At 51.4% G+C, this 27,517-nt stretch overlaps 1 protein-coding gene across 2 annotated transcripts in view; it reads right to left on the reverse strand.

The window, feature by feature from the left end:
* LOC123765539 (uncharacterized) overlaps positions 1-27,517 on the reverse strand; it is a 482,076-nt gene that overhangs the window by 179,117 nt on the left and 275,442 nt on the right. Inside the window, exon 1 of one of the 2 annotated variants that reach the window (XM_045754193.2) lies at positions 2,487-2,630. The exons of the other annotated variant lie outside the window; for it this stretch is intronic. The gene's annotated coding sequence lies outside the window, so the exon portion shown is untranslated. Of the gene's footprint in view, positions 1-2,486; positions 2,631-27,517 lie in introns of those variants that run through there. 2 annotated transcript variants of the gene reach the window in all.

Consider the following 27,517-nt stretch of genomic DNA (forward strand, 5'->3'; position numbering starts at 1 on the left):
AGGAGTGTACCGGTGGTGGCCAGAAGTGTACCGGTGGTGGCCAGGAGTGTACCGGTGGTGGCCAGAAGTGTACCGGTGGTGGCCAGGGTGTACCGGTGGTGGCCAGAAGTGTACCGGTGGTGGCCAGAAGTGTACCGGTGGTGGCCAGTAGTGTACCGGTGGTGGCCAGTAGTGTACCGGTGGTGGCCAGTAGTGTACCGGTGGTGGCCAGGTGTGTACCGGTGGTGGCCAGTAGTGTACCGGTGGTGGCCAGTAGTGTACCGGTGGTGGCCAGTAGTGTACCGGTGGTGGCCAGGTGTGTACCGGTGGTGGCCAGTAGTGTACCGGTGGTGGCCAGTAGTGTACCGGTGGTGGCCAGTAGTGTACCGGTGGTGGCCAGTAGTGTACCGGTGGTGGCCAGTAGTGTACCGGTGGTGGCCAGTAGTGTACCGGTGGTGGCCAGGTGTGTACCGGTGGTGGCCAGGAGTGTACTGGTGGTGGCCAGTAGTGTACCGGTGGTGGCCAGTAGTGTACCGGTGGTGGCCAGTAGTGTACCGGTGGTGGCCAGGTGTGTACCGGTGGTGGCCAGTAGTGTACTGGTGGTGGCCAGTAGTGTACCGGTGGTGGCCAGTAGTGTACCGGTGGTGGCCAGTAGTGTACCGGTGGTGGCCAGGTGTGTACCGGTGGTGGCCAGTAGTGTACCGGTGGTGGCCAGTAGTGTACCGGTGGTGGCCAGTAGTGTACCGGTGGTGGCCAGTAGTGTACCGGTGGTGGCCAGAAGTGTACCGGTGGTGGCCAGGAGTGTACCGGTGGTGGCCAGGGGTGTACCGGTGGTGGCCAGGAGTGTACCGGTGGTAGCAGGTGTGGTAGAGGTATGACCGGTGGTACACACCTGGCCATACCTCTTGCAACACGTGTCCATCCTCGCATATATATATATATATATATATATATATATATATATATATATATATATATATATATATATCAGAGAGAGAGAGAGACATAATTGACCAAAATGAAAGATCAATGAACAATTTGAACACTTTCGTGAATAAAAACATGTTAAGGAACACACTTTAGACAAAGCTGAAAGAGTAGGCATCATATATATATATATATATATATATATATATATATATATATATATATATATATATATATATATATATATATATATATATATATATATATATATATATATATATATATATATATATATATGTGTGTGTTTATACACAGTTTTCTAGTGTCAGATCAATATAGTCAGAGACAAGCAGACAATTTACTAGTGCCCAAAATTACAATCAATTATATTGCTCAGACTGTGATGATGGGTTATTGGTTAACTTTATACACAAGGTGCATGTCGTAGATGTTATCTGCTGCCCTGCTCCTGCTGTACGACCCCTGCTGGCCCCCCTGGACCCCTTCTGGTCCCCCTGGACCCCTGCTGGTCCCCCTGGACCCCTGCTGGTCCCCCTGGACCCCTGCTGGTCCCCCTGGACCCCTGCTGGCCCCCCTGGACCCCTGCTGGCCCCCCTGGACCCCTGCTGGTCCCCCTGGACCCCTGCTGGTCCCCCTGGACCCCTGCTGGTCCCCCTGGACCCCTGCTGGCCCCCCTGGACCCCTGCTGGTCCCCCTGGACCCCTGCTGGTCCCCTGCTGGTCCCCCTGGACCCCTGCTGGTCCCCCTGGACCCCTGCTGGTCCCCCTGGACCCCTGCTGGTCCCCTGCTGGTCCCCCTGGACCCCTGCTGGCCCCCCTGGACCCCTGCTGGCCCCCCTGGACCCCCTGTCACCACTGTCTGCAGCGCTAGTGACTGATAAAGGTTCAGTAACGAGGTAATTGCCAGCAACCAGGTAGTCCCCAGTAACGAGGTAGTCCCCAGTAACGAGGTAGTCCCCAGTAACGAGGTAGTCCCCAGTAACGAGGTAGTCCCCAGTAACCAGGTAGTCCCCAGTAACGAGGTAGTCCCCAGTAACGAGGTAGTCCCCAGTAACCAGGTAGTCCCCAGTAACGAGGTAGTCCCCAGTAACGAGGTAGTCCCCAGTAACGAGGTAGTCCCCAGCAACCAGGTAGTCCCCAGCAACCGGGTAGTCCCCAGCAACCAGGTAGTCCCCAGTAACGAGGTAGTCCCCAGTAACGAGGTAGTCCCCAGCAACCAGGTAGTCCCCAGTAACGAGGTAGTCCCCAGTAACGAGGTAGTCCCCAGTAACGAGGTAGTCCCCAGTAACGAGGTAGTCCCCAGTAACGAGGTAGTCCCCAGTAAGGAGGTAGTCCCCAGTAACGAGGTAGTCCCCAGTAACGAGGTAGTCCCCAGTAACGAGGTAGACCCCAGTAACGAGGTAGTCCCCAGTAACGAGGTAGTCCCCAGTAACGAGGTAGTCCCCAGTAACGAGGTAGTCCCCAGTAACGAGGTACTATACTACTAACGAGGAACAACTAACTACTGGACGACCCGCACCAGCTGCCACGCCGGCCGTAAAGACCACTTCCTCCACCAACCTGCAGAGGAAGACGACCTTACGTGCATCATTGGAGGCAGGAACATGCCGGACACGAGGCACGTGCAGCGGTGTAGTTATCTTGAGAGGTTATCTTGAGATGATTTCGGGGCTTTAGTGTCCCCGCGGCCCGGTCCTCGACCAGGCCTCCACCCCCAGGAAGCAGCCCGTGACAGCTGACTAACACCCAGGTACCTATTTACTGCTAGGTAACAGGGGCATTCAGGGTGAAAGAAACTTTGCCCATTTGTTTCCGCCTCGTGCGGGAATCGAACCCGCGCCACAGAATTACGAGTCCTGCGCGCTATCCACCAGGCTACGAGGTCTCCGAGTACGACAGGTGTGTGCCACCCCTATCACAACAGGTGTGTGCCACCCCTATCACAACAGGTGTGTGCCACCCCTATCACAACAGGTGTGTGCCACCCCTATCACAACAGGTGTGTGCCACCCCTATCACAACAGTAAGTAAGTAAGAGTCCGTAATAATGTGTCAATCTCTTTATGTAGTCGTGTATGGTGGTTCTTGGTGGCTTTTGGCGGGTCTTGATGGCTCTTGGTGGCTCTTGGTGGCCCTTGGCGGCTCTTGGTGGCTCTTGGTGGCTCTTGGTGGCCCTTGGCGGGTCTTGGTGGCTCTTGGTGGCTCTTGGCGGGTCTTGGTGGCCCTTGGCGGCTCTTGGTGGCTCTTGGTGGCTCTTGGCGGGTCTTAGTGGCTCTTGGTGGCTCTTGGCGGGTCTTGGTGGCTCTTGGCGGCTCTTGGCGGCTCTTGCAAGGCTGCAGCTTCACCAGGTCTGCCCAGGGCTGGAGCCAGCCCTTGCCAGGTGACGTCAATACACACACACAGAGCCAGGTGACGTCAATACACACACACAGAGCCAGGTGACGTCAATACACACACACACACAGAGCCAGGTGACGTCAATACACACACACACACAGAGCCAGGTGACGTCAATACACATACACAGAGCCAGGTGACGTCAATAAACACACACACAGAGCCAGGTGACGTCAATACACACACACACACAGAGCCAGGTGACGTCAATACACACACACACAGAGCCAGGTGACGTCAATACACACACACAGAGCCAGGTGACGTCAATACACACACACACAGAGCCAGGTGACGTCAATACACACACACAGAGCCAGGTGACGTCAATACACACACACACACAGCCAGGTGACGTCAATACACATACACAGAGCCAGGTGACGTCAATACACACACACACAGAGCCAGGTGACGTCAATACACACACACACAGAGCCAGGTGACGTCAATACACACACACAGAGCCAGGTGACGTCAATACACACACACACAGAGCCAGGTGACGTCAATACACACACACACAGAGCCAGGTGACGTCAATACACACACACAGAGCCAGGTGACGTCAATACACACACACACAGAGCCAGGTGACGTCAATACACACACACACAGAGCCAGGTGACGTCAATACACACACACAGAGCCAGGTGACGTCAATACACACACACACAGAGCCAGGTGACGTCAATACACACACACACAGAGCCAGGTGACGTCAATACACACACACAGAGCCAGGTGACGTCAATACACACACACACAGAGCCAGGTGACGTCAATACACACACACACAGAGCCAGGTGACGTCAATACACTCACACACAGAGCCAGGTGACGTCAATACACACACACACACAGCCAGGTGACGTCAATACACACACACACAGAGCCAGGTGACGTCAATACATACACACAGAGCCAGGTGACGTCAATACATACACACAGAGCCAGTTGACGTCAATACACACACACACAGAGCCAGGTGACGTCAATACACACACACAGCCAGGTGACGTCAATGCACTCACACAGAGCCAGCTGGTGACGTCAATAGACAGCCACAGAGCCAGCTGGTGATGTCAATACACAGCCACAGAGCCAGCTGGTGACGTCATTAGACAGCCACAGAGCCAGCTGGTGACGTCAATACACACACACAGAGCCAGGTGACGTCAATACACTCACACACAGAGCCAGGTGACGTCAATACACTCACACACAGAGCCAGGTGACGTCAATACACTCACACAAAGAGCCAGGCGACGTCAATACACTCACACAAAGAGCCAGGCGACGTCAATACACACACACAGAGCCAGGTGACGTCAATACACACACAAAGAGCCAGGTGACGTCAATACACAGCCACAGAGCCAGGTGACGTCAATACACAGCCACAGAGCCAGGTGTTATAGAGACGGTGTGAGAGGTGTAGAGCCCAGCCTCCAGCGCTCTATATTATCTCGGTGATGGATGCTGCCTCTTGTGGTCTCTCTTATAGAAGTAATGACCCATCAATTTCCCTCCTGACAAAAACAAAGGAGCGAGACATCAGAGAGATTTATATAGTCTTCAAAACTGTGTTGCAAGGGTTCAATAATGATTGATCGACCAGGCTGTTGCTGCCATGAATCAGCACTGGTGCTAGTCATGATGCAATGTTATCACCAGCGAGGAGTGGCCCAGCCGACCATGAGAGCCCAGCCGACCATGAGAGCCCAGCCGACCATGAGGGGCCAGCCGACCATGAGGGCCCAGCCGACCATGAGGGCCCAGCCGACCATGAGGGCCCGGCCGACCATGAGAGCCCAGCCGACCATGAGAGCCCAGCCGACCATGAGAGCCCAGCCGACCATGAGGGCCCAGCCGACCATGAGGGGCCCAGCCGACCATGAGGGCCCAGCCGACCATGAGGGCCCAGCCGACCATGAGGGGCCCAGCCGACCATGAGGGCCCAGCCGACCATGAGGGCCCAGCCGACCATGAGGGGTGGCCCAGCCGACCATGAGTGTGTGGCCCAGCCGACCATGAGGGCCCAGCCGACCATGAGGGCCCAGCCGACCATGAGGGCCCAGCCGACCATGAGAGCCCAGCCGACCATGAGGGCCCAGCCGACCATGAGAGCCCAGCCGACCATGAGGGGTGGCCCAGCCGACCATGAGGGGCCCAGTCGACCATGAGGGCCCAGCCGACCATGAGGGCCCAGCCGACCATGAGCGGGTTATAGTGATAGTGCTTGGGGAGTAATCAAGCTTTCACACACACTGACACACACTCAATGTTTGCTGATGATGCAAAGATTATGAGGAGGATTGAAACAGAGGATGATAGTAGGAGGCTACAAGATGGCGTAGACCTACTGAATGAATGGTCCAACAAATGGCTACTAAAGTTCAACCCAAGTAAATGTAAGGTAATGAAACTAGGCGGTGGAAACAGGAGGACAGACACAGGATACAGAATAGATGAAATACTTAATGAAACGGACAGAGAGAAAGATCTAGGAGTTGATATCACACCAAACCTGTCTCCTGAAGCCCACATAAAGAGAATAACGTCTGCGGCATATGCGAGGCTGGCTAACATCAGAACGGCGTTCAGGAACCTGTGTAAGGAATCATTCAGAATCTTGTACACCACATATGTAAGGCCAATCCTGGAGTATGCGGCCCTAGCATGGAGCCCGTATCTTGTCAAGCACAAGACGAAGCTGGAAAAAGTTCAAAGGTATGCCACTAGACTAGTCCCAGAACTAAGAGGCATGAGTTACGAGGAAAGGCTGCGTGAAATGCACCTTACGACACTGGAAGACAGAATTGTAAGGGGATGCATGATCACTACTTACAAAATCCTCAGGGAATTTGACAGGGTAGACAAGGAGAAACTATTAAATACTGGTGGTACGCGAACAAGGGGACACAGGTGGAAACTGAGTACCCACATGAGCCACAGGGACGTTAGAAAGAACTTTTTCAGTGTCAGAGTAGTTTTACAGGTGGAATATAATTAGGCAGTGATGTGGTGGAGGCTGACTCCATACACAGTTTATAATGTAGATATGATAGAGCCCAGTAGGCTCAGGAATTTGTACACTAGTTGATTGAAAGTTGAGAGGCGGGACCAAAGAGCCAGAGCTCAACCCCCGCAAGCACAACTAGGTGAGTACAACTAGGTGAGTACAACTAGGTGAGTACAACTAGGTGAGTACAACTAGGTGAGTACACACACAGCCAAGAACCATGAGGCAAAGCTCGATCCTGTAGACACGGATAGTACACAAGTATTCCACTAGATTACCTCCAGAACTAAGAGGCATGAGTTATGAGGAAAGACTGCCTGCTTGCACCTCACGTCGCTGGAAGACAGAAGAGTTAGGAGAGACATGATCACCATATACAATATTCTGAGGGGAATAGACAGGTTAGATAGCATTGAGAGGGTGGGTAGTCACGAGGAGGATCACCAGGTATGCTCTGGGTAGTCCTAGACAACGCCTCACACCACTACACCACTACATGCTCAGAAACAATGCAACCTGGCATCCTCCTGAATCCTTTAAGAACCCTGAAGCTTCCATACATTGCCCCAGACTTAGGTTCGAACCCTCGTCAGAGCTTCTACAGATTTTCTAATAACATATCACATTAATGGGATTTCTTTGTACACACACACACACACACACACACACACACACACACACACACACACACACACATATATATATATATATATATATATATATATATATATATAATATGCACATATAAACACACACACACACACATATATATATATGAGAAGCGGGGTAATAGAGGCGTGGGAGGTGGTGACAAACGCTCAGGAGGTGAGGTGAGGCCGAGCATCAACAAGTGACCTTGGGGGGGGGGGGGGGGGCCGGCAGGAGCAGGTGAGCCACAAGAGACAACAAAGCAGTGAGGCTAACTCCCTCCACCATTAATATACGCAACTGGAGCTGTCTGCCTCACAGCCATATATGTGCAACACTTTATGCATCATAACAACACACAAGCCGGTCGGCCGAGCGGACAGCACGCGGGACTTATGATCCTGTGGTCCTGGGTTCGATCCCAGGCGCCGGTGAGAAACAATGGGCAGTTTCTTTCACCCTATGCCCCTGTTACCTAGCAGTAAAAATAGGTACCTGGGTGTTAGTCAGCTGTCACGGGCTGCTTCCTGGTGGTGGAGGCCTGGTCGAGGACTGAGCCGCGGGGACACTAAAGCCCCGAAATCATCTCAAGATAACCTCAAGATAACAACTTTATCACCAGCGGCACTCTCCAACTTGCTCTACTTCCTCCAATAATATCACGCCCACAATATGGCAACAAGGAAGAGATAAAATTATATAATTTTAATTTATACAATTTTAACCTGGGTCAATAATTACCGCTGTAATACACATTACTATATTACTGTTAGTACGAGGAGGACTGACCCAACACACACGGACCCAAGCCTGACCAACCTAACCTAACCTGGGTCAATAATTACCGCTGTAATACACATTACTATATTACTGTTAGTACGAGGAGGACTGACCCAACACACACGGACCCAAGCCTGACCAACCTAACCTAACCTGGGTCAATAATTACCGCTGTAATACACATTACTATATTACTGTTAGTACGAGGAGGACTGACCCAACACACACGGACCCAAGCCTGACCAACCTAACCTAACCTGGGTCAATAATTACCGCTGTAATACACATTACTATATTACTGTTAGTACGAGGAGGACTGACCCAACACACACGGACCCAAGCCTGACCAACCTAACCTAACCTGGGTCAATAATTACCGCTGTAATACACATTACTATATTACTGTTAGTACGAGGAGGACTGACCCAACACACACGGACCCAAGCCTGACCAACCTAACCTAACCTGGGTCAATAATTACCGCTGTAATACACATTACTATATTACTGTTAGTACGAGGAGGACTGACCCAACACACACGGACCCAAGCCTGACCAACCTAACCTAACCTGGGTCAATAATTACCGCTGTAATACACATTACTATATTACTGTTAGTACGAGGAGGACTGACCCAACACACACGGACCCAAGCCTGACCAACCTAACCTAACCTGGGTCAATAATTACCGCTGTAATACACATTACTATATTACTGTTAGTACGAGGAGGACTGACCCAACACACACGGACCCAAGCCTGACCAACCTAACCTAATCAACCAACCAACGCATCATAGAAAACGTGGATATTTTGTGAGTCACCACTTTTCATAGTATTTCGTATTTTATAAGTTGACAACACAGCACTTGTCCTGGATATGAGGACAAGGAGCTGGGATATGAGGACAAGGAGCTGGGATACGAGGACAAGGAGCTGGGATATGAGGACAAGGAGCTGGGATATGAGGACAAGGAGCTAGGATATGAGGACAAGGAGCTGGGATATGAGGACAAGGAGCTAGGATATGAGGACAAGGAGCTGGGATATGAGGACAAGGAGCTGGGATATGAGGACAAGGAGCTGGGATATGAGGACAAGGAGCTGGGATATGAGGACAAGGAGCTGGGATATGAGGACAAGGAGCTGGGATATGAGGACAAGGAGCTGGGATATGAGGACAAGGAGCTGGGATATGAGGACAAGGAGCTAGGATATGAGGACAAGGAGCTGGGATATGAGGACAAGGAGCTGGGATATGAGGACAAGGAGCTGGGATATGAGGACAAGGAGCTGGGATATGAGGACAAGGAGCTGGGATATGAGGACAAGGAGCTAGGATATGAGGACAAGGAGCTGGGATATGAGGACAAGGAGCTGGGATATGAGGACAAGGAGCTGGGATATGAGGACAAGGAGCTAGGATATGAGGACAAGGAGCTGGGATATGAGGACAAGGAGCTGGGATATGAGGACAAGGAGCTGGGATATGAGGACAAGGAGCTGGGATATGAGGACAAGGAGCTGGGATATGAGGACAAGGAGCTAGGATATGAGGACAAGGAGCTGGGATATGAGGACAAGGAGCTGGGATATGAGGACAAGGAGCTGGGATATGAGGACAAGGAGCTGGGATATGAGGACAAGGAGCTGGGATATGAGGACAAGGAGCTGGGATATGAGGACAAGGATCTGGGATATGAGGACAAGGAACTGGGATACGAGGACAAGGAGCTGGGATATGAGGACAAGGAGCTGGGATATGAGGACAAGGAGCTGGGATATGAGGACAAAGAGCTGAGATATGAGGACAAGGAGCTGGGATACGAGGACAAGGAGCTGGGATATGAGGACAAGGAGCTGGGATATGAGGACAAGGAGCTGGGATATGAGGACAAGGAGCTGGGATATGAGGACAAGGAGCTGGGATACGAGGACAAGGAGCTGGGATATGAGGACAAGGAGCTGGGATATGAGGACAAGGAGCTGGGATATGAGGACAAGGAGCTAGGATACGAGGACAAGGAGCTGGGATACGAGGACAAAGAGCTGGGATATGAGGACAAGGAGCTGGGATATGCGGACAAGGAGCTGAGATATGAGGATAAGGAGCTGGGGTATGAGGACAACGAGCTGAGATATGAGGACAAGGAGCTGGGATATGAGGACAAGGAGCTGGGATATGAGGACAAGGAGCTGGGATATGAGGACAAGGAGCTGGGATATGAGGACAAGGAGCTGGGATATGAGGACAAGGAGCTGGGATATGAGGACAAGGAGCTGGGATATGTGGACAAGGAGCTGGGATATGAGGACAAGAAGCTAAGGAGCTGGGATATGAGGACAAGAAGCTAAGGAGCTGGGATATGAGGACAAGGAGCTAAGGAGCTGGGATATGAGGACAAGGAGCTGGGATATGAGGACAAGGAGCTGGGATATGAGGATAAGGAGCTGGGGTATGAGGACAACGAGCAGAGATATGAGGACAAGGAGCTGGGATATGAGGACAAGGAGCTGGGATATGAGGACAAGGAGCTGGGATATGAGGACAAGGAGCTGGGATATGAGGATAAGGAGCTGGGATATGAGGACAAGAAGCTAAGGAGCTGAGATATGAGGACAAGGAGCTAAGGAGCTGGGATATGAGGACAAGAAGCTAAGGAGCTGGGATATGAGGACAAGAAGCTAAGGAGCTGAGATATGAGGACAAGGAGCTAAGGAGCTGGGATATGAGGACAAGAAGCTAAGGAGCTGGGATATGAGGACAAGAAGCTAAGGAGCTGAGATATGAGGACAAGGAGCTGGGGTATGATGGTGGTGAGGTGGGGGTAGTGAGGGAGAGGTGGTGGTGGGGGAGGGTGGTGGGGGAGGTGGGGAGCATGAGGCCTCACTCCTGCATGTTAAACAACTCATAAATCATGAGGCAGCAACACGTACTCGCAGCACACCGCCCCCTGAGCCGCCTCCAGCCACGGCTCTGCCACTCTCCTACGGTAATTACCCCCGGGGGAGTCCCCCCCTTCTACACCCCTGGGGACCCCGGTCACACGTCCCTGGGGACCACGGTCACAGGTCCCTGGGGACCACGGTCAGCCGTCCCTGGGGACCCCGGTCACACGTCCCTGGGGACCACGGTTACACGTCCCTGGGGACCACGGTCACACGTCCCTGGGGACCCCGGTCACACGTCCCTGGGGACAACGGTTACACGTCCCTGGGGACCACGGTCACACGTCCCTGGGGACCACGGTCACACGTCCCTGGGGACCACGGTTACACGTCCCTGGGGACCACGGTCACACGTCCCTGGGGACCACGGTCACACGTCCCTGGGGACCACGGTTACACGTCCCTGGGGACCACGGTCACACGTCCCTGGGGACCACGGTCACACGAACGAACTAAATAAAGGACAAGGTACCCGCTGGGGTGACCTCTGAAGTGAGTATAGGTGAAGAGTAACCTTCTCTCCTCTTGCTGTGTGAAGTCTTCTTTCTTCTTTAAAGCTGGAGTCTTCTTCCGCGTCGGTCCGCTCTGAAGCTTGCAGGGATTCCACCATCTCAAAACGAGCAAAATAGGGTCCCTATCCCCCCTAAAGAGGTGAAAATAGGGCGGCGGCCCTCAGTAGGTGTGCAGAGTACAGGGTTTTCACCTCCGTCTGGTCTTCTTGCTGGGTGCACGGTCACTGTTGGGGTTTTGGGGGCGCGCCATGCACGGCCCAGGATCAGTTTAGGGATCAGGTCATCCCTGGTGTTACCTGCATGACCGCTGCCATCTCCACGTAGGGCGATGAGCAGGCTCCTTATCACATCCACTCTATTTGAATAGGCTTCCTATCTCCTTCAGACAGTAGGAATCTTCGGGGGGGTGACCATTCCTCGTGTTGTGCAGAGTTCAAATGACTCTTGGTGTAATGTACCTGCACATTAGTGGTCACACGTCCCTCACCAGTAATGTTCGGCGCATCAAACTGAACCAAAACTGTTGGATTAAGTGATCACATCTGTGCATAAGGCACCGTCGCAAGTGAAGCTGTTAGCCTGCCTGTCGGTCTGTTAATGTTGCTGGGTGGTTAGGGATCTGCTCCCAGGGGCTCTACACACAGGGGCTCTGACCCCAGGGGCTCTACACCCAGGGGCTCTGACCCCAGGGGCTCTACACCCAGGGGCTCTACACCCAGGGGATATGCACCCAGGGGCTCTACACCCAGGGGCTCTACACCCAGGGGCTCTACACCCAGGGGATATGCACCCAGGGGCTCTACACCCAGGGGCTCTACACCCAGGGGCTCTGCACCCAGGGGCTCTACACCCAGGGGCTCTACACCCAGGGGCTCTACACCCAGGGGCTCTACACCCAGGGGCTCTGACCCCAGGGGCTCTACACCCAGGGGCTCTGCACCCAGGGGCTCTGACCCCAGGGGCTCTACACCCAGGGGCTCTACACCCAGGGGCTCTGTACCCAGGGGAACACTTACAGTACTGAGTTCAGGCAAGGAATGTTTGTCTGGTGTTAATAAGGTGGACACTCCTGCTCAGCAACGGCAGTTATGTCCAGAAATGGAGACGTCGCATGACTCCTCATGTTGGGCAGGTGTTGAGTCAGGCTGGTGTTGAGTGAGGCAGGTGTTGAGTGGGGCAGGTGTTGAGTCAGGCAGGTGTTGAGTCAGGCAGGTGTTGAGTCAGACAGGTGTTGAGTCAGACAGGTGTTGAGTGAGGCAGGTGTTGAGTGAGGCAGGTGTTGAGTGAGGCAGGTGTTGAGTGGCAGGTGTTGAGTCAGGCAGGTGTTGAGTCAGACAGGTGTTGAGTCAGACAGGTGTTGAGTCAGGCAGGTGTTGAGTCAGGCAGGTGTTGAGTGAGGCAGGTGTTGAGTGGCAGGTGTTGAGTCAGGCAGGTGTTGAGTCAGGCAGGTGTTGAGTCAGACAGGTGTTGAGTCAGGCAGGTGTTGAGTCAGGCAGGTGTTGAGTGGCAGGTGTTGAGTCAGGCAGGTGTTGAGTCAGGCAGGTGTTGAGTCAGACAGGTGTTGAGTCAGGCAGGTGTTGAGTCAGCCAGGTGTTGAGTGAGGCAGGTGTTGAGTGGCAGGTGTTGAGTCAGGCAGGTGTTGAGTCAGGCAGGTGTTGAGTTTGGCAGGTGTTGAGTGGCAGGTGTTGAGTCTGGCAGGTGTTGATCCCTTCCTGATCACGGGGATAATCCTGCACTGTACCTTAACACACACACAGGTGTTCCCTGATGTACACATTGCAGGAACAGATGTTGCAACTGCACTACTTGTACAAGTACCGGGGCCTACTTACACAAGTACCGGGGCCTACTTGTACAAGTACCGGGGACTACTTACACAAGTACCGGGCACTACTTGTACAAGTACCGGGGACTACTTGTACAAGTACCGGGCACTACTTGTACAAGTACCGGGCACTACTTGTACAAGTACCGGGCACTACTTACACAAGTACCGGGCACTACTTACACAAGTACCGGGCACTACTTACACAAGTACCGGGCACTACTTGTACAAGTACCGGGGACTACTTGTACAAGTACCGGGGACTACTTGTACAAGTACCGGACACTACTTGTACAAGTACCGGGGACTACTTGTACAAGTACCGGGGCCTACTTGTACAAGTACCGGGCACTACTTACACAAGTACCGGGCACTTCTTACACAAGTACCGGGCACTACTTGTACAAGTACCGGGGACTACTTGTACAAGTACCGGGCACTACTTACACAAGTACCGGGCACAACTTGTACAAGTACCGGGGACTACTTGTACAAGTACCGGGCACTACTTGTACAAGTTACCGGGCACTACTTGAACAAGTACCGGGCACTACTTACACAAGTACCGGGCACTACTTACACAAGTATCGGGCACTACTTACACAAGTACCAGGCACTACTTGTACAAGTACCGGGGACTACTTGTACAAGTACCGGGCACTACTTGTACAAGTACCGGGGACTACTTGTACAAGTACCGGGGACTACTTGTACAAGTACCGGGCACTACTTACACAAGTACCGGGGACTACTTGTACAAGTACCGGGCACTACTTGTACAAGTACCGGGGACTACTTGTACAAGTACCGGGCACTACTTGTACAAGTACCGGGCACTACTTGTACAAGTACCGGGCACTACTTGTACAAGTACCGGGCACTACTTACACAAGTACCGGGGACTACTTGTACAAGTACCGGGCACTACTTGTACAAGTACCGGGCACTACTTACACAAGTACCGGGCACTACTTACACAAGTACCGGGCACTACTTGTACAAGTACCGGGGACTACTTGTACAAGTACCGGGCACTACTTGTACAAGTACCGGGCACTACTTGTACAAGTACCGGGCACTACTTGTACAAGTACCGGGCACTACTTGTACAAGTACCGGGGACTACTTGTACAAGTACCGGGCACTACTTGTACAAGTACCGGGGACTACTTGTACAAGTACCGGGCACTACTTGTACAAGTACCGGGCACTACTTGTACAAGTACCGGGCACTACTTGTACAAGTACCGGGCACTACTTGTACAAGTACCGGGCACTACTTGTACAAGTACCGGGCACTACTTACACAAGTACCGGGCACTACTTACACAAGTACCGGGCACTACTTGTACAAGTACCGGGGACTACTTGTACAAGTACTGGGGCCTACTTGTACAAGTACCGGGCACTACTTGTACAAGTACCGGGCACTACTTGTACAAGTACCGGGGACTACTTACACAAGTACCGGGCACTACTTACACAAGTACCGGGCACTACTTACACAAGTACCGGGGCCTACTTACACAAGTACCGGGGCCTACTTACACAAGTACCGGGGCCTACTTACACAAGTACCGGGGCCTACTTACACAAGTACCGGGCACTACTTGTACAAGTACCGGGCACTACTTACACAAGTACCGGGCACTACTTGTACAAGTACCGGGGACTACTTACACAAGTACCGGGCACTACTTGTACAAGTACCGGGCACTACTTACATAAGTACCGGGCACTACTTACATAAGTACCGGGGACTACTTGTACAAGTACCGGGCACTACTTACACAAGTACCGGGGCCTACTTACACAAGTACCGGGGCCTACTTACACAAGTACCGGGCACTACTTACACAAGTACCGGGCACTACTTACACAAGTACCGGGGCCTACTTACACAAGTACCAGGGCACTACTTACACAAGTACCGGGGCCTACTTACACAAGTACCGGGGCCTACTTACACAAGTACCGGGGCCTACTTACACAAGTACCGGGGCCTACTTACACAAGTACCGGGCACTACTTGTACAAGTACCGGGCACTACTTGTACAAGTACCGGGGCCTACTTACACAAGTACCGGGCACTACTTACACAAGTACCGGGCACTACTTACACAAGTACCGGGGCCTACTTACACAAGTACCGGGGCCTACTTACACAAGTACCGGGCACTACTTACACAAGTACCGGGGCCTACTTACACAAGTACCGGGGCCTACAAGTGCTCGTTAAGTGGCTGTAATTGATAAGCAACAGACACGAACACACTTAACAGTTATAAAGTATGAGGGACACTAATGGACACTTGCCACTGAATTCATGAGGAAGTGACAACAGAATTATGTTAAGTTAATATAACTTAATGATAATACATTTGTTAAATGCAATTAACAACTTGTGGTGTTAAGTGCGCGCGGTGCGCTGAATACATGTTTTGTAATGACTTTATATACGTTAATTACCCCAAGTAATTCACACCTGGGCTGGTAGGCCGGATGGTTCTGGGTCACAGTTGAGTAATTAGGATTTTATATCATTATTTTGTGAGAATTGTCATTTTTCTATAATAAAATTATAGGTATATATTATTTTTATATAAATGTTGGTTTTAAAGAATTTAATGTTGTTAAGTTCGGTGTATAATTACAAGTTTTGGTGTTGTATTTATAGATAATATAGAATAAATACAATTGTATTAGACCTGTTGGCCCATGTTAGGTTGCTGTGTATATTAATATAAACATACACGTCTAACCTACGCTTGAAACAACCCAACACCCTCACGACTATTGTGGTACCCGGTAACTCGTGCCAGAAGCCAACAACACTGTTTACAAACCTGTATTTGCACACCTTTATCGTATATCTAAACGCCAATTTATTTCCATATATGGAACAGTAATGTGAGAACCAAGACTTCTTACACATCTTTTCTTCCCAATACGCCGCTACCTGAGCCTAGAGGTAAACTCAGTCCCATTCACGAAAGCACTTACGCAAGCACTTACGAACGTGTACATCTTTCCTCAATCTTTGGCGGCTTTGGTTACATTTATTAAACAGTTTACAAGCATGAAAACTTGCCAATCAACTGTTGTTATTGTTATAAACAGCCTCCTGGTGCTTCGGAGCTCATTAACTGTTTAATAATTGTAAACAAAGCCGCCAAAGATTGAGGAAAGATGTTCAGGTTCGTAAGTGCTTTCGTGAATCTGGCCCCTGGGCTCTAGGAGACTCGAACCCTGGGCCCCACGTGTGTGAGGCCGAAGCTCTACCGACCGAGCTATTGAGTAGTCTTAATAAAAAAAATTTTCACAAACTTTAGAAAACATAATTACTTAGTAAAATTTTTAAAACAAATCATCAGTTAAAAAGGTTGAAAGATTAAATAAAAATGGTATCAATAGACTTGAGACAATAAAGTCTTAACCAGAAGATAGAAAATGGTGAAAATATTTACAAAATCGAAAAAAGGTAAAAATAGCCGCAAGAAGACGGCGAGGTGACGGAAGCTGTTGGGCAAGTGGAGGACTAGTGGGGTAGTGAGTGAGAGGGTGACGGAGGCTGTTGGGCAAGTGGAGGACTAGTGGGGTAGTGAGTGAGAGGGTGGCGGAGGCTGTTGGGCAAGTGGAGGACTAGTGGGGTAGTGAGTGAGAGGGTGACGGAGGCTGTTGGGCAAGTGGAGGACTAGTGGGGTAGTGAGTGAGAGGGTGACGGAAGCTGTTGGGCAAGTGGAGGACTAATGGGGTAGTGAGTGAGAGGGTGACGGAGGCTGTTGGGCAAGTGGAGGACTAATGGGGTAGTGAGTGAGAGGGTGACGGAAGCTGCTGGGCAAGTGGAGTACTAATGGGGGGAGTGAGTGAGAGGGTGGCGGAGGCTGGCAATAGAACACTGTCACATTACTTGCCACATAAGCAGGCCAGGAGGGTGCTTGCCTGCACCTTCAAGGAGGAGGCTGTCAACACGCACCGCCATAACCAGCCCACGACCGGTCAACACTGAGACAGGTTGCACGGCTACGTGCCTCCCTGCACGCCTGCCCCGCCGCATGCACCACCCTCGCTCCTCCTCCCTCCCACCCCCCCCCCCATGTTGTATACATGTTGGGCTCATCCCTGGCCAGTTGCCGTCCCTCTTACCTATCCGGCTGCTCTCTTGGCTGTAGCCTGCGGGGGCATCTGGCCACAAGGTCGTGCCCAAGCGGTTAAGGTCCGGGGACCCACACCAGCTAATCTGTACGCGAGTCGTTCAGGAAGGTCGTACAGCAAACTACCGGAAGGTCACCTGCAACCACAGACAGGCTGTCGTGAAGACCCGTCTACTTGACGGACGGGAAGTCAACAGCTTGGACGGTCGGGGATTGAACGTCGACCTGCATGTAGCAAGACCATCGCTCTACCGTCCTCCTCAAGTTGTTGCACTAACAAGTTAGCTACACCGTCAATGGCCTCGTTAACCCTCCCCGTCAATGGCCTTACCACTTCACTGAAGAACATCTTCAACATAAAATTTAATGAGTCTTGAGAGCTTCGTATTCTGAGTGGCCAACACAGCTGGCCACAGTTGAGGACAGCTGGCCACAGCTGGCCACAGCTGAAGACAGCTGGCCACAGCTGAAGCCAGCTGCCACAAATTAGCAGTGAGGGAGACCTCGACAGGGAATTAACTCAGGCAGAGAGGACCAAGGGGAACCGAACTCTGACCAGTGAAGTCATAATGTAAACACAGAACTCTTGATTTACCTCTTAAACCTCTGAGGAAAATCTTACACTGAGAAAGGTTGACACAGATTTTTTGGTGCTAGAGATGATTACAGCTGTGGTTAATGTGAGCATGTTTACGGGGTGAGTGAGGCAGGTGTGACCCGCCTCACACTCCTGGTTAATGTGAGCATGTTTACGGGGTGAGTGAGGCAGGTGTGACCCGCCTCACACTCCTGGTTAATGTGAGCATGTTTACGGGGTGAGTGAGGCAGGTGTGACCCGCCTCACACTCCTGGTTAATGTGAGCATGTTTACGGGGTGAGTGAGGCAGGTGTGACCCGCCTCACACTCCTGGTTAATGTGAGCATGTTTACGGGGTGAGTGAGGCAGGTGTGACCCGCCTCACACTCCTGGTTAATGTGAGCATGTTTACGGGGTGAGTGAGGCAGGTGTGACCCGCCTCACACTCCTGGTTAATGTGAGCATGTTTACGGGGTGAGTGAGGCAGGTGTGACCCGCCTCACACTCCTGGTTAATGTGAGCATGTTTACGGGGTGAGTGAGGCAGGTGTGACCCGCCTCACACTCCTGGTTAATGTGAGCATGTTTACGGGGTGAGTGAGGCAGGCGTGACCCGCCTCACACTCCTGGTTAATGTGAGCATGTTTACGGGGTGAGTGAGGCAGGTGTGACCCGCCTCACACTCCTGGTTAATGTGAGCATGTTTACGGGGTGAGTGAGGCAGGTGTGACCCGCCTCACACTCCTGGTTAATGTGAGCATGTTTACGGGGTGAGTGAGGCAGGCGTGACCCGCCTCACACTCCTGGTTAATGTGAGCATGTTTACGGGGTGAGTGAGGCAGGTGTGACCCGCCTCACACTCCTGTGAGAGAGACTGATAGTGAACCAACATGGACCTGGCAATGATGAATTATTGTGAGTCATGTAAGTGACAGAGAAGAATAATCATTGTGTGTTGGTGTGAGTACTGGGCCATCATCAGCCAACCTCGGACATGTGCTGATTCATCATCAGTGTTGCTCCGGTGAGAGTGTTGGAGCTCCACAAGTGTGAGTGTTGCAGCTCCACAAGTGTGAGTGTTACAGCTCCACAAGTGTGAGTGTTACAGCTCCACAAGTGTGGGTGTTGTAGCTCCACAAGTGTGGGTGTTGTAACTCCACAAGTGTGAGTGTTGTAGCTCCACAAGTGTGAGTGTTGTAGCTCCACAAGTGTGGGTGTTACAGCTCCACAAGTGTGGGTGTTGGAGCTCCACAAGTGTGAGTGTTACAGCTCCACAAGTGTGAGTGTTACAGCTCCACAAGTGTGGGTGTTGTAGCTCCACAAGTGTGAGTGTTGTAGCTCCACAAGTGTGAGTGTTGTAGCTCCACAAGTGTGGGTGTTACAGCTCCACAAGTGTGAGTGTTGCAACTCCACAAGTGTGGGTGTTGTAGCTCCACAAGTGTGAGTGTTACAGCTCCACAAGTGTGAGTGTTGCAGCTCCACAAGTGTGGGTGTTACAGCTCCACAAGTGTGGGTGTTACAACTCCACAAGTGTAAGTGTCGTAGCTCCACAAGTTTGAGTGTTGCAGCTCCACGAGTGTGAGTGTTGTAACTCCACAAGTGCGAGTGTTGTAGCTCCACAAGTGTGGGTGTTACAGCTCCACAAGTGTGGGTGTTGCAGCTCCACAAGTGTGGGTGTTACAGCTCCACAAGTGTGGGTGTTGCAGCTCCACAAGTGTGGGTGTTGTAGCTCCACAAGTGTGAGTGTTGTAGCTCCACAAGTGTGAGTGTTGCAGCTCCACAAGTGTGGGTGTTGCAGCTCCACAAGTGTGGGTGTTGTAGCTCCACAAGTGTGAGTGTTGTAGCTCCACAAGTGTGAGTGTTGTAGCTCCACAAGTGTGGGTGTTGTAGCTCCACAAGTGTGGGTGTTACAGATCCACAAGTGTGAGTGTTGCAGCTCCACGTGTGTGAGTGTTGCAGCTCCACAAGTGTGAGTGTTGTAGCTCCACAAGTGTAAGTGTTGTAACTCCACAAGTGCGAGTGTTGTAGCTCCACAAGTGTGAGTGTTGTAGCTCCACAAGTGTGGGTGTTACAGATCCACAAGTGTGAGTGTTGCAGCTCCACGTGTGTGAGTGTTGCAGCTCCACAAGTGTGAGTGTTGTAGCTCCACAAGTGTGGGTGTTACAGCTCCACAAGTGTGGGTGTTACAGCTCCACAAGTGTGGGTGTTACAGATCCACAAGTGTGAGTGTTACAGCTCCACAAGTGTGAGTGTTGTAGCTCCACAAGTGTGGGTGTTACAGATCCACAAGTGTGAGTGTTGCAGCTCCACGTGTGTGAGTGTTGCAACTCCACAAGTGTAAGTGTCGTAGCTCCACAAGTGCGAGTGTTGTAGCTCCACAAGTGTGAGTGTTGTAGCTCCACAAGTGTGAGTGTTACAGCTCCACAAGTGTGGGTGTTGTAGCTCCACAAGTGTGAGTGTTACAGCTCCACAAGTGTGAGTGTTGCAGCTCCACAAGTGTGAGTGTTACAGCTCCACAAGTGCGAGTGTTGTAGCTCCACAAGTGTGAGTGTTGCAACTCCACAAGTGTGAGTGTTGTAGCTCCACAAGTGTGGGTGTTACAGCTCCACAAGTGTGGGTGTTACAGCTCCACAAGTGTGGGTGTTGTAGCTCCACAAGTGTGAGTGTTACAGATCCACAAGTGTGGGTGTTGCAGCTCCACAAGTGTGAGTGTTATAGCTCCACAAGTGTGAGTGTTGCAGCTCCACAAGTGTGAGTGTTGTAGCTCCACAAGTGTGAGTGTTGCAGCTCCACAAGTGTGAGTGTTGTAGCTCCACAAGTGTGGGTGTTACAGCTCCACAAGTGTGGGTGTTACAGCTCCACAAGTGTGAGTGTTGTAGCTCCACAAGTGTGGGTGTTACAGCTCCAAAAGTGTGAGTGTTGTAGCTCCACAAGTGTGGGTGTTGCAGCTCCACAAGTGTGGGTGTTACAGCTCCACAAGTGTGAGTGTTGCAGCTCCACAAGTGTGAGTGTTGTAGCTCCACAAGTGTGGGTGTTACAGCTCCACAAGTGTGGGTGTTACAGCTCCACAAGTGTGAGTGTTGTAGCTCCACAAGTGTGGGTGTTACAGCTCCACAAGTGTGAGTGTTGCAGCTCCACAAGTGTGGGTGTTGCAGCTCCACAAGTGTGGGTGTTACAGCTCCACAAGTGTGGGTGTTACAGCTCCACAAGTGTGAGTGTTTCAGCTCCACAAGTGTGAGTGTTGTAGCTCCACAAGTGTGGGTGTTGTAGCTCCACAAGTGTGGGTGTTACAGCTCCACAAGTGTGAGTGTTGTAGCTCCACAAGTGTGGGTGTTACAGCTCCACAAGTGTGAGTGTTGTAGCTCCACAAGTGTGGGTGTTACAGCTCCACAAGTGTGAGTGTTGTAGCTCCACAAGTGTGAGTGTTGCAGCTCCACAAGTGTGAGTGTTGCAGCTCCACAAGTGTGAGTGTTGCAGCTCCGCAAGTGTGAGTGTTACAGCTCCACAAGTGTGAGTGTTGCAGCTCCACAAGTGTGAGTGTTGTAGCTCCACAAGTGTGAGTGTTGCAGCTCCACAAGTGTGAGTGTTGTAGCTCCACAAGTGTGAGTGTTGTAGCTCCACAAGTGTGAGTGTTACAGCTCCACAAGTGTGAGTGTTACAGCTCCACAAGTGTGAGTGTTGCAGCTCCACAAGTGTGAGTGTTGTAGCTCCACAAGTGTGAGTGTTGCAGCTCCACAAGTGTGAGTGTTGCAGCTCCACAAGTGTGAGTGTTGTAGCTCCACAAGTGTGAGTGTTACAGCTCCACAAGTGTGAGTGTTGTAGCTCCACAAGTGTGAGTGTTGCAGCTCCACAAGTGTGAGTGTTGCAGCTCCACAAGTGTGAGTGTTGCAGCTCCACAAGTGTGAGTGTTGTAGCTCCACAAGTGTGAGTGTTGCAGCTCCACAAGTGTGAGTGTTGTAACTCCACAAGTGCGAGTGTTGTAGCTCCACAAGTGTGGGTGTTACAGCTCCACAAGTGTGAGTGTTGCAGCTCCACAAGTGTGAGTGTTACAGCTCCACAAGTGTGAGTGTTGCAGCTCCACAAGTGTGAGTGTTGTAACTCCACAAGTGCGAGTGTTGTAGCTCCACAAGTGTGGGTGTTACAGCTCCACAAGTGTGAGTGTTGCAGCTCCACAAGTGTGGGTGTTGGAGCTCCACAAGTGTGGGTGTTGCAGCTCCACAAGTGTGAGTGTTGCAGCTCCACAAGTGTGAGTGTTACAGCTCCATAAGTGTGAGTGTTACAGCTCCACAAGTGTGAGTGTTACAGCTCCACAAGTGTGGGTGTTACAGCTCCACAAGTGTGAGTGTTACAGCTCCACAAGTGTGGGTGTTACAGCTCCACAAGTGTGGGTGTTACAGCTCCACAAGTGTGGGTGTTACAGCTCCACAAGTGTGAGTGTTGCAACTCCACAAGTGTGGGTGTTACAGCTCCACAAGTGTGGGTGTTACAGCTCCACAAGTGTGAGTGTTACAGCTCCACAAGTGTGGGTGTTACAGCTCCACAAGTGTGGGTGTTACAGCTCCACAAGTGTGAGTGTTGCAGCTCCACAAGTGTGAGTGTTACAGCTCCACAAGGGTAAGTGTCGTAGCTCCACAAGTGTGGGTGTTACATCTCCACAAGTGTGAGTGTTACAGCTCCACAAGTGTGGGTGTTACAGCTCCACAAGTGTGGGTGTTGCAGCTCCACAAGTGTGAGTGTTACAGCTCCACAAGTGTGAGTGTTACAGCTCCACAAGTGTGGGTGTTACAGCTCCACAAGTGTGAGTGTTACAGCTCCACAAGTGTGGGTGTTACAGCTCCACAAGTGTGAGTGTTGCAACTCCACAAGTGTAAGTGTCGTAGCTCCACAAGTGTGGGTGTTGTAGCTCCACAAGTGTAAGTGTCGTAGCTCCACAAGTGTGGGTGTTGTAGCTCCACAAGTGTGAGTGTTGCAACTCCACAAGTGTGAGTGTTGCAACTCCACAAGTGTAAGTGTCGTAGCTCCACAAGTGTGGGTGTTGTAGCTCCACAAGTGTGAGTGTTACAGCTCCATAAGTGTGAGTGTTGTAGCTCCACAAGTGTGGGTGTTACAGCTCCACAAGTGTGAGTGTTACACCTCCACAAGTGTGGGTGTTACAGCTCCACAAGTGTGGGTGTTACAGCTCCACAAGTGTGAGTGTTACAGCTCCACAAGTGTGGGTGTTGCAGCTCCACAAGTGTGAGTGTTACAGCTCCACAAGTGTGAGTGTTGTAGCTCCACAAGTGTGAGTGTTGTAACTCCACAAGTGCGAGTGTTGTAACTCCACAAGTGTGAGTGTTGTAGCTCCACAAGTGTGGGTGTTACAGCTCCACAAGTGTGGGTGTTACAGCTCCACAAGTGTGAGTGTTGTAGCTCCACAAGTGTGGGTGTTACAGCTCCACAAGTGTGGGTGTTACAGCTCCACAAGTGTGGGTGTTACAGCTCCACAGGTGTGAGTGTTGTAGCTCCACAAGTGTGAGTGTTGTAGCTCCACAAGTGTGAGTGTTGTAACTCCACAAGTGTGAGTGTTGTAACTCCACAAGTGTGAGTGTTGTAGCTCAACAAGTGTGGGTGTTACAGATCCACAAGTGTGAGTGTTACAGCTCCACAGGGTGAGTGTTGTAGCTCCACAAGTGTGAGTGTTACAGCTCCACAGGTGTGAGTGTTGTAGCTCCACAAGTGTGGGTGTTACAGCTCCACAGGTGTGAGTGTTACAGCTCCACAAGTGTGAGTGTTACAACTCCACAAGTGTGAGTGTTACAGCTCCACAAGTGTGAGTGTTACAGCTCCACAAGTGTGGGTGTTACAGCTCCACAAGTGTGAGTGTTACAGCTCCACAAGTGTGAGTGTTGCAGCTCCACAAGTGTGAGTGTTGTAGCTCCACAAGTGTGAGTGTTGTAGCTCCACAAGTGTGAGTGTTGTAACTCCACAAGTGTGTGTTGTAGCTCCACAAGTGTGGGTGTTACAGCTCCACAAGTGTGGGTGTTACAGCTCCACAAGTGTGAGTGTTACAGCTCCACAAGTGTGAGTGTTACAGCTCCACAAGTGTGAGTGTTGTAGCTCCACAAGTGTGAGTGTTGCAGCTCCACAAGTGTGAGTGTTACAGCTCCACAAGTGTGAGTGTTGCAGCTCCACAAGTGTGAGTGTTACAGCTCCACAAGTGTGAGTGTTGTAGCTCCACAAGTGTGAGTGTTGCAGCTAAACAAGTGTGAGTGTTGCAGCTCCACAAGTGTGAGTGTTACAGCTCCACAAGTGTGAGTGTTGCAGCTCCACAAGTGTGAGTGTTGCAGCTAAACAAGTGTGAGTGTTGCAGCTCCACAAGTGTGAGTGTTACAGCTCCACAAGTGTGAGTGTTGTAGCTCCACAAGTGTAAGTGTTACAGCTCCACAAGTGTGGGTGTTGTAGCTCCACAAGTGTGAGTGTTGTAGCTCCACAAGTGTGAGTGTTACAGCTCCACAAGTGTGAGTGTTACAGCTCCACAAGTGTGAGTGTTGTAGCTCCACAAGTGTGAGTGTTGCAGCTCCACAAGTGTGAGTGTTGCAGCTCCACAAGTGTGAGTGTTACAGCTCCACAAGTGTGAGTGTTACAGCTCCACAAGTGTGAGTGTTACAGCTCCACAAGTGTGAGTGTTACAGCTCCACAAGTGTGAGTGTTGTAGCTCCACAAGTGTGAGTGTTGCAGCTCCACAAGTGTGAGTGTTACAGCTCCACAAGTGTGAGTGTTACAGCTCCACAAGTGTGAGTGTTATAGCTCCACAAGTGTGAGTGTTGCAGCTCCACAAGTGTGAGTGTTGCAGCTCCACAAGTGTGAGTGTTGCAGCTCCACAAGTGTGAGTGTTACAGCTCCACAAGTGTGAGTGTTGTAGCTCCACAAGTGTGAGTGTTGCAGCTCCACAAGTGTGAGTGTTACAGCTCCACAAGTGTGGGTGTTGCAGCTCCACAAGTGTGAGTGTTGCAGCTCCACAAGTGTGAGTGTTGTAGCTCCACAAGTGTGAGTGTTGCAGCTCCACAAGTGTGAGTGTTACAGCTCCACAAGTGTGAGTGTTACAGCTCCACAAGTGTGAGTGTTATAGCTCCACAAGTGTGAGTGTTACAGCTCCACAAGTGTGGGTGTTGCAGCTCCACAAGTGTGAGTGTTGCAGCTCCACAAGTGTGGGTGTTGCAGCTCCACAAATGTGAGTGTTACAGCTCCACAAGTGTGAGTGTTACAGCTCCACAAGTGTGAGTGTTATAGCTCCACAAGTGTGAGTGTTGCAGCTCCACAAGTGTGAGTGTTGCAGCTCCACAAGTGTGAGTGTTGCAGCTCCACAAGTGTGAGTGTTACAGCTCCACAAGTGTGAGTGTTGTAGCTCCACAAGTGTGAGTGTTGCAGCTCCACAAGTGTGAGTGTTACAGCTCCACAAGTGTGGGTGTTGCAGCTCCACAAGTGTGAGTGTTGCAGCTCCACAAGTGTGAGTGTTGTAGCTCCACAAGTGTGAGTGTTGCAGCTCCACAAGTGTGAGTGTTACAGCTCCACAAGTGTGAGTGTTACAGCTCCACAAGTGTGAGTGTTATAGCTCCACAAGTGTGAGTGTTACAGCTCCACAAGTGTGGGTGTTGCAGCTCCACAAGTGTGAGTGTTGCAGCTCCACAAGTGTGGGTGTTGCAGCTCCACAAGTGTGAGTGTTACAGCTCCACAAGTGTGAGTGTTACAGCTCCACAAGTGTGGGAGCTACAACACTCATATATATACTGTGTTATGATACAAGACAACAGATTTTGTTATTAACACATGTATTATTAACACATTTATATTAACACGATTTATTAACATTTTGGGTACACTGTGAGGATATCTTCAAGAACACGAGAGTGAATGAAGTAATTGCAAAGCTCCAGGTACCTCATGCCAACTGGTCTGAAAGGTCTAATAACTGGGCATTCAGTGATGTAGTGTGGGAGATCATGCCGTAGTTCCTGCTCACAGAGTTTGCACCTGGAGTGCTCAGGATTGGGAGATCCGTTGCCTGTAGCCACCTGCCACAGGTAACGGTAGCCACCTGCCACAGGTAACGGTAGCCACCTGCCACAGGTAACGGTAGCCACCTGCCACAGGTAACGGTAGCCACCTGCCACAGGTAACGGTAGCCACCTGCCACAGGTAACGGTAGCCACCTGCCACAGGTAACGGTATAGCCACCTGCCACAGGTAACGGTAGCCACCTGCCACAGGTAACGGTAGCCACCTGCCACAGGTAACGGTAGCCACCTGCCACAGGTAACGGTAGCCACCTGCCATAGGTAACGGTAGCCACCTGCCACAGGTAACGGTAGTCACCTGCCACAGGTAACGGTAGCCACCTGCCACAGGTAACGGTAGCCACCTGCCACAGGTAACGGTAGCCACCTGCCACAGGTAACGGTAGCCACCTGCCACAGGTAACGGTAGCCACCTGCCACAGGTAACGGTAGCCACCTGCCACAGGTAACGGTAGCCACCTGCCACAGGTAACGGTAGCCACCTGTCACAGGTAACGGTACCCACCTGCCACAGGTAACGGTAGCCACCTGCCACAGGTAACGGTAGCCACCTGCCACAGGTAACGGTAACCACCTGCCACAGGTAACGGTAGCCACCTGCCACAGGTAACGGTAGCCACCTGCCACAGGTAACGGTAGCCACCTGCCACAGGTAACGGTAACCACCTGTCACAGGTAACGGTAACCACCTGCCACAGGTAACGGTAGCCACCTGCCACAGGTAACGGTAGCCACCTGCCACAGGTAACGGTAGCCACCTGCCACAGGTAACGGTAGCCACCTGCCACAGGTAACGGTAGCCACCTGCCACAGGTAACGGTAACCACCTGCCACAGGTAACGGTAGCCACCTGCCACAGGTAACGGTAGCCACCTGCCACAGGTAACGGTAACCACCTGCCACAGGTAACGGTAGCCACCTGCCACAGGTAACGGTAGCCACCTGCCACAGGTAACGGTAACCACCTGTCACAGGTAACGGTAACCACCTGCCACAGGTAACGGTAGCCACCTGCCACAGGTAACGGTAGCCACCTGCCACAGGTAACGGTAGCCACCTGCCACAGGTAACGGTAGCCACCTGCCACAGGTAACGGTAGCCACCTGCCACAGGTAACGGTAGCCACCTGCCACAGGTAACGGTAACCCAACCTGATCCTGGCAACCACTGTGTCGCACAGTCTGGTCCACGTTTGGTGCTGCCCATAAATATAGGTTTCAGATCTGAACAAATCACAGCTTTTTATACTGGTGCTTTCAGGTCGTTGGGAGTCAGTAATTTCTCTCCTGTCAGACCTGAGTGTTTGGACCAATACAGTTTTGACAGCAGAGATGGTGATACCTAGATCTAATTCAACTTCATCTTTGTTACACGCTAATGTGGCTGCAATGTCTGTCTCATTATGATGGGTTATATTTATGTGTGAAGGTATCCATACAAAGGAGAATCGAGACCCTTTACTCTCTGCATCAATTAGGTCATTTATAATTGGTAGTATGAGGTTCTTGCTGTCGATCTTCCAAGAGAAGTTTTCGATTGCTGGAAGAGCAGACTTTGAATCACAAAATACTATTCCTCCTCCAATGCTTTTTTTTAATGTACTGGTAGTTAGGTGTAATGCTGCTAGTTCTGCTTGTGTGGAGGTCAGTCAGTTGTTTAACCTGACACTGA

Source organism: Procambarus clarkii, chromosome 30, assembly GCF_040958095.1.
Source record: "Procambarus clarkii isolate CNS0578487 chromosome 30, FALCON_Pclarkii_2.0, whole genome shotgun sequence".
NCBI lineage: Eukaryota > Metazoa > Arthropoda > Malacostraca > Decapoda > Cambaridae > Procambarus > Procambarus clarkii.